The 13,042-nt window shown below is 42.3% G+C and overlaps 1 non-coding gene and 1 pseudogene across 1 annotated transcript; one reads left to right on the top strand and one right to left on the bottom strand.

The window, feature by feature from the left end:
• LOC132620099 (uncharacterized) overlaps positions 1 to 9,208 on the bottom strand; it is a 30,209-nt pseudogene extending 21,001 nt beyond the window's left edge.
• A 16-nt stretch (positions 9,209 to 9,224) lies between these two features.
• On the top strand, positions 9,225 to 9,331 carry LOC132620583 (small nucleolar RNA R71). Its single transcript, XR_009575026.1, has one exon. It is a non-coding gene; the product is annotated as a small nucleolar RNA R71 (small nucleolar RNA).
• The last annotated feature ends 3,711 nt before the right edge of the window (positions 9,332 to 13,042 follow it).

The raw sequence follows: 13,042 nt of genomic DNA, 5'->3' as shown, positions 1-13,042 counted from the left end.
TCCCTATTGTTCATCAATTTCCAAACAACCCATTTAACACATAAGATAAATCTACCCAAATAACTAATTACAACAAGTGGTATGGCATGATAATGACATGTAATTGAGCAATTAGTAGATACCACCTAATGTAGAGAATAGAAAAGTCCAACATACCTTGAGAGTAGACGAAAGTAGGAAACCTTGAACTCCTTTGTTTTTTTTTTTTTTAATAAAAGGGAAGTTAGGGTTTTGATCTGTGATTAAGGATGCTTAAAGTGAAATGGGGGTCATAGGAGGACTTAAGGAGAAGGGAGAGACCAAGAGTAAGATTATAATTGATAAGAACAGCCGTTACCTTCTTTTATTTCAAAGAAACTGAACCGCGTCGGGTCGGGTCGACCCGCGACTTTTCACTTACCTGCACAACATGCGACTCGCGTATTATGTCGCATGTTTAACATGCGAGTCGCATGTTGTGTCGTTCCTTCGCGGATGCTGACAGAGAGTTCAGCTTTCATGGGCTGCATTTGGCACCACCAGCGATTCGCGGATGAAAATCGCGGACATGACACGCGAATCGCAGATGATGTCGCATGTCATGCCAATTGGCATTTTTTCGCAATATTCTTCTTTGTATGCACATTTTATTCCTACACACTTGGACACACTTCAAAACATCATAAAAGTAAGAACAATAATCACATGAAAATAAAACTTGGGTTGCCTCCCAAGAAGCGCTTGATTTTACGTCGCAGCACGACGTTGGTACCTGTTTAACCCTTTTATGGCTCGTTGAGGATGAAGACCTCGATAATCTTTGCTTCATTCTGAGATCCCCAGTAATTTTTCACCCTTTGCCCATTCACTTTGATTTTGTTACCACTTGGGCAAACAAGTTCAATTGCTCCAGATGGGAACACTTGTGTGATTTCAAACGGGCCGGACCATTTGGACTTCAACTTTCCGGGAAACAACCGGAGCCTGGAGTTGAACAGCAATACCCGATCTCCGATGCTGAACTCTCTTTGCAAGATCTTCTTGTCATGGAAGTGTTTCATGCGGGCCTTGTAGAGTGACGAACTCGCATATGCCTTAAGTCGAAATTCATCGAGTTCGTTAATCTGCTCCAACCTCAAGTTTGAGGCATCACCCCATTCTAGATTCAACTTTTTCAAGGCCCACAATGCCTTATGTTCGAGTTCCACCGGAAGATGACAAGCTTTTCCAAATACCAGTTGATATGGAGACATGCCAATTGGTGTCTTGTAGGCTGTTCGGTATGCCCATAGAGCGTCATCCAATTTCCTTGACCAATCAGTCCGGTTAGCATTCACTGTTTTGGAAAGGATGCTCTTAATTTCTCTATTTGAGACCTCAACTTGGCCACTTGTTTGGGGATGATACGGAGTGGCAACTTTATGCCTAACCCCATACTTCTCAAGAAGAGTCTTGAACAATCTATTGCAGAAATGAGAGCCTCCATCACTAATGATTGCTCTTGGAGTTCCGAACCTTGAGAAGATCACCCTCCTCAAAAATTCAGTGACACTTCTTCCTTCATTGTTGGGGAGCGCGACGGCTTCCACCCATTTGGATATGTAGTCTACTGCCACCAGAATGTACTTGTTGTTGTAGGAGCTTACAAATGGACCCATAAAATCAATCCCCCATACGTCGAACAATTCAACTTCCAGAATTGGTGTCATTGGTAGCTCATGCCTTCTTGCTATGCCCCCATGTCTTTGACATTGATTACAAGCTTTCACAAAGTCATGAGCATCTTGATGGATTGTCGGCCAATAAAACCCACTTTGAAAAACCTTAGCAGCCGTTCTTGAGCTACTATGATGTCCACCAACCGGTGATGAGTGACAAGCTTCGATGATGGGCATCATTTCTACTTCGGGTATGCACCTCCTTATGATGTTGTCGGCGCAAACCCTGAATAGATATGGCTCGTCCCAATAGAATTTCCGGGCATCACTCAAAAACTTCTTCTTTTGGTGGAAGTTCAAATCCATTGGCATGATGTCACTTGCATGGAAGTTAGAAAAATCGGCACACCAAGGGATCATGTCATGCGACCCCGCCATTACCTGCTCATTCGGGAATGACTCATTGATTTCTAGGCCATCCAATGGACGCCCACCCTCTTCAAGATGAGACAAGTGGTCCGCCACTTGATTTTCACACCCTTTTCTATCTTTGACTTCAAAGTCAAACTCTTGCAAAAGAAGGACCCAACGTATCAACCTCGGTTTTGCATCCTTCTTTGTCATGAGGTAACGTAGGGCTGCATGATCGGTGTGAACAATCACATGAGTGCCCAAAAGATAAGCCCGGAACTTCTCGAAAGCAAATACAATAGCCAGCAACTCTTGTTCTGTGACAGTGTAATTCATTTGGGCACTGTTCAGAGTCTTGCTTGCATAGTAAATTGGGCGAAAGATATTATCACACTTCTGGCCAAGAACAGCCCCCATAGCAAAGCCACTTGCATCACGCATAAGCTCAAAGGGTTGAGACCAGTCCGGGGCAATGATGATAGGAGCCGATGTGAGTCTCTCTTTCAGAGCCTCAAAAGCCTTCAAGCAAGCATCATCAAATACAAATTTCGACTCCTTCTCCAACAACTTGCATAACGGGTTGGCTATTTTTGAGAAATCCTTGACAAATCTTCTATAAAACCCAGCATGCCCAAGGAAGCTACGAACACCTTTAACGGAAATTGGAGGAGGAAGCTTAACAATAACCTCAATTTTAACTTGATCGACTTCAAGCCCCTTTTCGGAAATCTTGTGCCCCAAGACGATGCCTTCTCTAACCATGAAGAGGCACTTCTCCCAATTCAGAACCAAATTTGTCTCTTCACATCGTTTCAATACTTGGGCAAGATTCTGCAAGCATTCATCAAAGGAATCCCCAACTACGGAAAAGTCATCCATGAATATTTCAATGGACTCCTCAACCATATCGGAGAAAATAGATATCATGCAACGTTGAAATGTTGCGGGTGCATTGCATAACCCAAAAGGCATTCTCTTGAAAGCAAAAGTCCCATAAGGTCAAGTGAAGGTAGTTTTCTCTTGGTCCTCGGGGGCAATGGTGATCTGGTTGTACCCGGAATACCCATCAAGGAAGCAATAATAATCTCTACCCGCAAGCCTATCAAGCATTTGATCCATGAATGGCATTGGGAAGTGATCCTTTTTGGTCCACTTATTCAGCTTCCGATAATCCATGCAAACACGTCATCCGGTAACCTTGCGAGTGGGAATCAACTCATTTTTATCATTTGCAACCACGGTGATCCCACCTTTTTTTGGTACGCATTGAACCGGACTCACCCATGAGCTATCCGAAATGGGGTACACAACCCCGGCATCTAACCACTTGATTATCTCAACTTTTACGACCTCTTGCATGGGAGGATTTAACCTCCTTTGATGTTCAACGCTTGGCTCACAGTCTTCGTCAAGCTGAAGTTTATGTGTACAAATACCGGGTGGAATCCCTTGAATATCCGCAATACTCCACCCAATAGCTTTTTTGTATCTTCTCAAGATCACCATCAACCTCTCTCTTTGCTCATCCGTTAACCGGGCAGAAATAATCACAGGCAATGTGTTGTTGAGTCCAAGAAACTGATACCTCAAATGTGAAGGAAGAGGTTTGAGTTCCAAAGTAGGAGGCTCAATAATTGAAGGTTTTGCAGGAGGAGCTGCTCGGTTTTCCAAGTCAAGATCGAGTTTCTTTGGATTGAGGTGATAAGACCCCATTCCAATCAGTGCATTGACCATCTCCTCAAATTCTTTTTCGTCATCCCATTCATAATTCATTATCACCGCCGCCAACATATCACCTATATGCTCTTGTTCTATGGTTGTCTCCATTGCTTCATCAATTGTGTCAATAACCGACACAACACTCATATCCGCCGGTTGTTTCATTGACTTGCAAATATGGAAAGTGATCTCTTCATCATTCATTCTAAATTTCAAATCACCTCTTTCCACATCCACTAGGGCACGCCCTGTGGCTAAGAATGGTCTTTCCAAGATAATGGGAACTTCAAAGTCAACTTCACAATCCAAGATCACAAAATCGGCCGGAAAAATAAATTTATCCACCCTTACAAGCACATCATAAAGAATACCAATGGGCCTCTTTATGGTTCTATCCGCCATAAGTAATCTCATCGTGGTAGGACGGGGGGTGCCCAATCCCAACTTGTTGAATATAGAAAGCGGCATCAAATTGATGCTTGCTCCAAGATCACATAAAGCTTTAGCAAACTTGTAATTACCGATGGTGCATGGAATTGTGAATGCTCCGGGATCTTCTTTTTTGTGCACCAAAGCTTTGGTGACGATTGCGCTACAATGATAAGTGCCCCCCAATGTTTCACTGCCAGGGTTTCTTCTTTTGGTCTAAAAGATCTTTCATGAACTTCGCATAACCGGGCATTTGTTCAAGTGCCTCAACCAATGGAATATTTATTGAGAGCTCCTTTAATCGATCTATGAACTTGAGGAACTTTCCATCTTCCGCTTTCTTTGCCAATCGTTGGGGAAAAGGAGGGGGAGGCCTCATAACGGGCGGTGAAGCCTTTGGTACCTCCTCCGCCGCTTTCTTGCTTTCTGAGGCATCATTAATTTCCGGGAGGTCCTTGTCAGTGATGGGTTCTTCAACCATTTTATCTTCATCACCCAACACATTCTCTTTCACCGACACACTTTCCCCAACTGTTCTGCCACTCCTGGTAGTAATTGCGTTGCATTTATGGTCACCATCGTTCCTTGGGTTTGCAACTGTGTCACTAGGGAGTGAGCCTTTCTGCCTTTGGTTTAGGATTGCAGAGATTTGTCCAAGTTGAGACTCCAATTGTTTAATGGAGGTAGAGTGTGAACTAACAATTTGACCCATGGATTTGACCTCATCTCTTGTCTCCTTGCAGAAGGTGTCGGTGGATTCCACTTTTGTCAATACCCTTGACAACATCTCTTCAATTTTTGAATTAGCGGAGTCACTGTTGGGCGGTTGACCAGCGATTGGTTGATTTCCCTTTGGAGGGACGTACGGATTTGTGCTCCGATGATTGTTGTAATTGTTGTTGTAACCCCCTTGATTGTTGTCACGATTATCTCTCCAATTAGAGTGACCTTGTTCTCTGTTCCAACCTTGATTCCCTTGACCTTGCCGCCAAGATCCTTGATTTGGACCTTGGTAGTTCGGACGGGAACCCGCCCTCAGATTGTTGACATAACTTGCCTCCTCATCATACATTTGGAAGCATTGCTCATCCGGAGGAACCCCTTCACAGGTTTCTACAGCGTTCACCTTTTTGCTTCCACCACCCATGACATGTTTTGTCAGAAGGTCCATTTGGGTGACCAGTTTTGCCATGGATTCATCTCTCTCTTCCTCCTTCTTGATCATCTCACGAGTGAGCACATGTTTGGAGGAACTTCCTCCACCCACTTCCGAATCTCTGGTGTGCCATGCTTCATTAGTCTCGGTTAATTTATCCAACAATTCACAAACGGTGGCATAAGAGTTATCCATAAGAGACCCCTCTGCAATGTTGTTCGCCACTGATTTGTTGACCGCATCTAAAGATCTATAAAATTTCTGTAGAAGCACACCATCGGGCAAACCATGTTTGGGACAGCTTTTGACTTTCTTTTTAAAACGCGTCCAAGTTTCATGGAGAGCCTCATCCGGAAGTTGACGAAAGTTGTTGATTTCGTCACGGAGTTGTAACATCCGCGATGGAGGGAAAAACTTCTTGAGGAATGCTTCGGTCAGTTCCTCCCAAGTAGTGATGGATCCGGAAGGAAGATCATCTAGCCAAGCTGTGGCTTCCCCCGTTAGAGAGTACGGGAAGAGCCGTAGCCTGACTGCTTCCATTGAAACGCCCGGATGCACATTGGTAGAACAGACCCCAAGAACATTTCTAAGGTGCCTATTCAGGTCCTCTTTGGGTAGACCTCCGAACAGGCCCTTAGTGTTGAGCAGGTGCAGCATTGTGTTGGTTATAAGGAAACTCGAGTTTCCAATCAAAGGCGGGGGCTGAATTGCAGCTGCATAGCCTGCCCCCGCAGCTTCTTCACCAACCGCTACTAGTGGATTTTGGACAGGCATACCATCCTCATCCATATTGCCTGCACAACAAACAACAACAAAAAGGAAATAAGAAAAGAAATAAAGACTAAAAGTAAAGTTTTACACTAATTAGTAAATTTCTAGACCGTATTCCCCGGCAACGGCGCCATTTTTGATAACGTCCAAATCCACCCTATTAATTAGAATGGGCACGGTCGTATGCAAATATATTTTACCCAACTATGAGTCGGGGTCGATCCCACAGGGAATACAATGAAGAAATATACTCGATAAGTGTAACACCTGACTATTAGTCTATATTTCAAGAGGAAAGGAAATATAATAAAAGTTTGATTGTTGGTTGTTCATTAAAGACTGAGAATGATTATAGGATGTAAACAATTAGTAAACGGGACTAAGGTTGTGGTTCCAATGGAGAGTAATGCGTTTGGGTATCAATTCAACTTATTTATTTGCCTAGGTGCATTAAGCCAAAGGTTACGCGATTCTTGCCAAAAGTTTTCCAACCAAATCAGCAAATTGCATCCTAAGCTTTTCCAAGCCCTATGATGTTTTATAAGAAAGCACCCATGTAGCCTCAACTAGCTTTCCTATTCCTAGCTCAAGCTATTAGATGGATTTAATGACCCACATTGTTGCTATTAACTCTTTTCCTAACCTCTACTTTCTTTTCCAAGCAAAGTAATGGTATTAAGGCACAAGTAATGTTGTACACCATCACAAGACATTTATGCTTGAAGAGTTAATAGAAAACACCATTAGTATATAAATATAGTATGAATACGAAACCCAATCACATAACTAGCACATTGGATACCACAACCTTAGCTGAAAGATTAGCTACTAATATTCATTAAAAGTAAATCAATCAAGTAAAATGTATTCATAAAGCTTACAAAAGTGTTGTTGAAGAAGATGACAAAGCTAAAAGAAATCTCTTAAGTGCTTCAACACCCAACAGTAAATGACTTCACAAGAGTCTATGCCAAAAACTGCAGGAAAAAATAAACCAAAACCCTAGCAAATCTATTTATAGCATGTCCAAAACAGGAACAATTTCCAGACAAAATTGCCCCTGCGCATAGGGTGCGATTCGCACCTAGCGTCGCATGTTCGACCCGCGAATCGCGGATTTCACCAGACCATCGCAGGTGTCGCCTCTTCAGATAATTGTTGGGCACCATCCGTGACACAGTCCGCGATTCGCATGTTACACCTGTGACTCGCAGGTGGTGTCGCAGGTGGTGTCTCCTGTGGTGTCCTCTTTGATCCTCTCTGTCCACAAGTGCTGCACCGTCCGCGATTCGCATGTTACACCTGCGACTCGCAGGTGGTGTCGCAGGTGGTGTCACCTGTGGTGTCTTCTTTGATCCTCTCTGTCAACAAGTGCTGCACCACCTGCGATTCGCGTGTGGTACCTGCGAATCGCAGGTCGTGCCATTGTTCAGTTCTGCTGGGTTTTTGCTTCATTTTGCTTCGTTTTGCTTCAAGTTGCTTCTGGCACATGTTATTCTACAAATTGACACAAAAACACGAGAAACGACATCAAAAGCACTTGGGGATTTGCAAAAGACTAAGTAATTGGCATCGAATGAGCCGTAATTTCACGACTCATCAGCCACCACCAACTTTATATAATTAGTCACTATTTGATTCTCCTCCCATGTCAGACGTGGAAGTCATACTACTTTCACTTATCCACTAACTTATCACATAATCCATTTATCTCTACTATACTCCATATTTAATCAATTACCCTATGATTAATTTTTTTTATCACAATTCACTTAAATAAAAATCATTTCTCTTTTTATCACACGTCATATACTCATTATCATGACCATGTGATATAGCAATAGTCCATAGCCTCATTTGCCACACATAAAATATTATTTTCAATCATTTCCGTCACATTTTTTTTCCATCTTAAATCATTTCGGGACTTCATTCTTTTTGTACACCGAGCTCTTGATTTTCATCCTTAGATATGATCAAATTCTCCGGGCTCGGGTAAATTTCCTCATGTTAGACGGTTCAATTTCCTAGTCCAAAAATACGGGATGCTATAGCTTGGACCGTATTTCATTCAAATAAATTTCAAACCTTGATGAAACTTATTTTGTCTGATTCATTTGACTTCTAATCCTTTGAATACATCTGTACCATCACTATAACCGCCTATAAGATTGAGGCATAAGCTCGCTTCTGTTACTAATGTAATTTAACTCACACGCTTCCCAACGCATGAGAACACGGGATGTAACACACCGCCTCCCCCATTCTTCGGATTCGGAATAGTGTCACTCGGAAGTCCTCCCTTTTTAGAAGGGTGCTGCTCTCTAGAAATATCCCTTATTTGTGACTCAAGCTTCTGATTAGCCGTTGTATGGGAACCCACTGTCTCTGTCAGCCCAGATAAACTCCTCTCAGACTTAGACTGATTTCCCAGAATCTTCTCAAGCATTGCTTCAACCTTCGAACTACCTTACTCTGTTGACTGCCCTTTCGGTGGTATATGAGGGTTGGAACTCTTGTTCCTAAAATTGTCACTATTGTTGTAGCTCCCTTGGTTTGCACCACCATAATTATTGTTGTAGTTCTCTGAGTTGTTATAATCACATTGACCTTGCTGAGGTCTCCATTGATTCTGATTTTGGTAACCACCTTGGTAATTCTCTCGTTGATTACCCCCTTGAGAGTTATTCACATAGTTAGCATATTCCATCTGCATGGGAGGTCCATCATGAAACAGACCCTCTTGAATCTGGTACATTCCTTTTGGCATACTCGCATCATACTCACAAACATTTACCTTCTTAATCTGGGTCTCATCGAACTTCTTTGTTAGCAAGGAAATATTTGTTGCAAGCTCAGACAATGTTTGTTGGGTATCTAGACTCTCTTTTACCATATTTTGGATCATAGCACTACCGTAAGGCACAACATCAGCATTATTTGAGTGCCAAGCTTGATTGTGAGTAGTCAGCCTATCAAGCATGTTGGTCACTCTTCGGTAAGATTTATTCATGAAACAACCATCAGCTGCATTGTTAGCAACTGATTGCGTCACTGGATCCAGCCCACGGTAGAACTTCTCCATTAATATTTTCTCCGGAAAACCATGATTCGGAATCTTTTTGCAAGTACTCTTTGAATCTCTCCCAAGCTTCATATAACTGTTCCCCCGGTCGCTGCTTAAATTCATAGATCTTGTCATGAATCTCAGCCTTTTTGCTAGGAGGGTACCATTTCTTGAGAAAGACTGTTACCATCTCTGCCCATGTAGTAATAGAATTCCGGGGCAGCTTCTCGAACCATGCTCTTGCATCTCCAGCTAAGGAATATTTGAATAACCTCAGCCGAATAGCATCTTGTGGAACATTGTTTTGGATGTCATTAGCACACACATCCATGAAATTCTGCAAATGACGTTGAGGGTCATTCTCGGTAGAGTTCCGAAAGTAGCCCTCAAGCTTCAACAACTGGTATAGAGAGGAGTCAATTTTTAAGTTTGTAGCTCCACATCGAGGATGAACAATAGCATATGCATAGTCCTCCTCCGGAATAAGATCACCGAAGACATTTTCTTCATCTGATTCATTCGCCTGATTATTCAATCGATTCCCATGGTTATCAACATGTTGGTTTTGCTGATTCTGATTCATGTTCACCTGGATTACAAGGAATAGCAAACAAGGTGTGATGCAATAAGCAAATTACTTCAATAAAAGCAAATATTATTTAGTAATTTCAAAACCATATTCCCCGACAGCGGCTCCAAAATTTGATATGCTCAAATTACACCTATTAATGGTATAACGCGGACGTTATCAAATATAGTAACCCAACGAGGTTGGGGTCGAATCCCACAGGGAATATGGTGTGAAAAGCTTACAAAAGTCATAGGATGCTTAATTTAGGTCTAATGTCTTAATTCGAGGATTTTTGTGAAAGTTTGGGTTTTTATGACTAATCGCTTTGGGTTGTAATTTATGGTAAAAAAAACCAAGGTTGTGTCCCCTTTAGATAAGGTTTATGATCATGGATATTGATCTTGATATACTTCTAATGGATCATTATATAAATGCACTTAACATGTATGTGAATCTCTACTATTTCCCAATAAATAAAGATTATCTCTTTCTATGATTTTCCCAAATATAAGAAAGTAACTATGAAGAACGATTAATCATGCCAAGTAAATTCTTCTTATTCTTAAGTGAATTTATTAAACAAAGTTTAAAGCTTTGAGCCATTGTTATTTATTCTTACCAACCCTAATTATTTTCCCAAATAAATCAAGGTTTATAGCTTTAATCAATGTTTGCAACCATTAATTATGAATGAAGAATGAAGACTAAATAAACCCTAATAATTCATTATGTGTATATCAATCTCAAAACCCAATCTCAAAACACCCATCATTGGGTTCACAACCCTAGTAAGGGAATTTAGCTACTCATGACAAAGAACAAGAAATAAGAAATTGAAGAATTCATAATTGCTTACTTTGGAAGAAAAGAGGAATTGATAATACTTGAATTGATGTTTGAGTCTTCAAAAACTAGAGAGTATTTGATGTTCTAAGTGAAGAGACAAAAATCTAATAACTAATAACAATAAAAACCCTACAATGACTATTTACATGTTCTGAAAACGTAAAAGTTACAGATTTGCACTTTGGTCCCCGTCGCTACAAAATACGGTCCGTAAATTAAAATACGGACCGTAAACCAGTTTACGACCAGGTCTTCCTTCAAGACTTGAGCAACTACAATCTCTTGAAATACGAACCGTATTTTGATTTAAGGTCCGTCTTCTGCATAGTCGTCTTTCAACTTCCAAAACTTTGACTTTCTGTCAGATGCTTGAATGGTTAAATATGCTTTGAAATACGGACCGTAAAGTGGAATACGGTCCGTAAAAGTTTTTCGTAAATCACCATGTCCTTAGCCTGCCTTTCTGGTTCTTCTTATTCTTAAATACGTCCATGGAGCACAGCCCGTATTTGAGAATACGGTCCGCAAACTGAGTTTATGACCACTTCTGCACTTTTAACTGTTTTCATTCCAAATCTGTTTCGTTACCTAAAAAACACTAAAAACACATTAAACAGACACTAACTTGCTTAAAAACAAGTAAAACTTCTCGTAAAAAGGCTTGAATGTGTCATAAATTCCCGGCACATCAGCCGCCCAGGCTCAGCGACATGGGGTTGTTGTTGATCAGGCAGATAGGGCTGGTAGCTCGAGGGTTAATACTTTCGTCGGATTAGATACTCTGGAGTTTTCAGTGATAAAGCAAAATATGGACCTCCAGGAGTTCATTGATGGTATGCAGAGGACCTTGAGGGTTATGCACGCGCATGAGGTCAAGTCTGTGGAGTTGGCTTCATGCAATACAGTGGTATCAGACTTGGGATCTATCTAGGAGAGAGAATGCCCCTCCAGCTGTTTGGCGAGAGTTTTCAGATGCTTTTATTCGCCATTATTTACCTCCAGAAGTCAAACGAGCCCGGGCAGATAGATTTTTGCGTAATGAGCGGCGCAATATGAATGTCCAGGAGTATTGTGTGTACTTTGATTCTGTGGCTAGATACGCCCCAGCCATGGTGGCTGAGATGGAGGATAGAGTTCATCATTTTGTGGCGAGTTTACGGCCGCATTTGAGATGCTTGTACGACTGCCACATAACAGCAGGGCATAGATATCTCCCGTATTCAGGCATATGCACAGAATTTGGAGGACCGCAAGTGTCAGCAGAGGACAGAGCGTGACCGTGACCGGGGCCATGGCAAGAGGGCCAAATCTTTAGATATCGAGGGTGAGTCCATGGGAGGACAGAGATAGCAGTATCCCCGATATCCGTTCCATTCGGTAGGGAGTGCACCTACGCGGTCTTCAGGTACGAGATTTGATCGGTCTTTTTATTATGGAGTGGGTCAGAGTTCTAGAGCTTCGGGTTCTCAGCATAGACCGGAGTCAGGCCAGATGAGACCCCCTTTCCGCGGTGTGCCCAGTGTGGCAAGTTACACGCAGGTCTGTGTCGGGTAGGATCATATGTTTGTTATACTTGTGTCCAGCCAGGTCATAGGATGCAGCAGCGTCCGATGAGAGAGAGTGGGGGTATGGTTCAGACTACAGGGTCTATGGCTGGTTTTTCTTCTGCGGTACGCCCTTCAGGGCAAGTTCTCCAGACACCAGCAGGAAGAGGTAGAGGGAGGAGCGGAGCATCTAGCTCGAGCGATCCTCAGCACCGCGTTTAGGTATTGGCTGGTTGGTAGGATTGTGAGTCATCTCCTGATGCCGTCATAGGTATATTATCAGTCTCCTCCTATGATGTGTATGCACTGATTGACCCAGGTTCCACTTTATCATATGTTACTCCATTTGTCGCCGGCAAGTTTAGGATAGAACCTGAATCGATTAAACCGTTTGAGATGTTGACACCAGTTAGTGATCCAATTATAGCTAGGCGGATATATCAAGGCTGTGTAGTGATAGTTTGTAATCACCGTACCTTAGTAGATTTTATTGAGTTAGACATGATTGAATTCGATGTGATCATGGGTATGGATTGGTTGGCTTCCTATTACGCTAATGTTGATTGCAGAACGAAGGTAGTTCGATTCCAGTTTCTAGGCGAGCCAATCCTTGAGTGGAAGGGCGAGGCTTCTTCGCCGAGGGGTAGGTTTATCTCCTACCTTATGGCAAGGAAGATGATTAGAAAAGGGTATATTTATCATTGGTTCGGGTTTAGGACGTACAAGCAGAGTCACCGACCCTTTAGTCTATCCCTGTTGTTAATGAGTTCCCAGAGGTGTTTCTAGATGAGCTTCCAGGCATTCCGCCAGAGCGAGAGATTGATTTCACTATCGATTTATTGCCAGATACTCAGCCAATATCTATTCCTCCTTATACAATGGCACCTGCGG

Source organism: Lycium barbarum, chromosome 11, assembly GCF_019175385.1.
Source record: "Lycium barbarum isolate Lr01 chromosome 11, ASM1917538v2, whole genome shotgun sequence".
Classification (NCBI taxonomy): domain Eukaryota; kingdom Viridiplantae; phylum Streptophyta; class Magnoliopsida; order Solanales; family Solanaceae; genus Lycium; species Lycium barbarum.
This window is presented reverse-complemented; position numbering and strand designations above follow the sequence as displayed.